At 44.1% G+C, this 222-nt stretch overlaps 1 pseudogene; it reads right to left on the bottom strand.

The window, feature by feature from the left end:
• The window catches only part of LOC119585938, a 2,893-nt pseudogene extending 2,685 nt beyond the window's left edge, over positions 1 to 208 (bottom strand).
• Positions 209 to 222: the final 14 nt, after the last annotated feature.

Raw genomic sequence — 222 nt, 5'->3', positions numbered from 1 at the left:
TCTTCCAAAGTAAAAACACTTACGTCTCAATGTGTTTGGGAGAACACTTTTCAATATCCTGACGAATTTGCTCATTTTCAAAAAGACCTTTGCGTGATCTCTCTGCAACAGCACCAGAACTGATGGAGGCTCACCTCACACAAACCAAAGAGAAAATTTTTACTTTTACAATTAGACTTGTGGTGTGGGTGGTGCGGGGGGTGGGCATGTTGGTCAGGGGGG

Source organism: Penaeus monodon, chromosome 20 (genome assembly GCF_015228065.2).
Source record: "Penaeus monodon isolate SGIC_2016 chromosome 20, NSTDA_Pmon_1, whole genome shotgun sequence".
Classification (NCBI taxonomy): domain Eukaryota; kingdom Metazoa; phylum Arthropoda; class Malacostraca; order Decapoda; family Penaeidae; genus Penaeus; species Penaeus monodon.
Note: the sequence above shows the minus strand (reverse complement) of the source record. Positions and strands in the feature narration are given on the sequence as shown.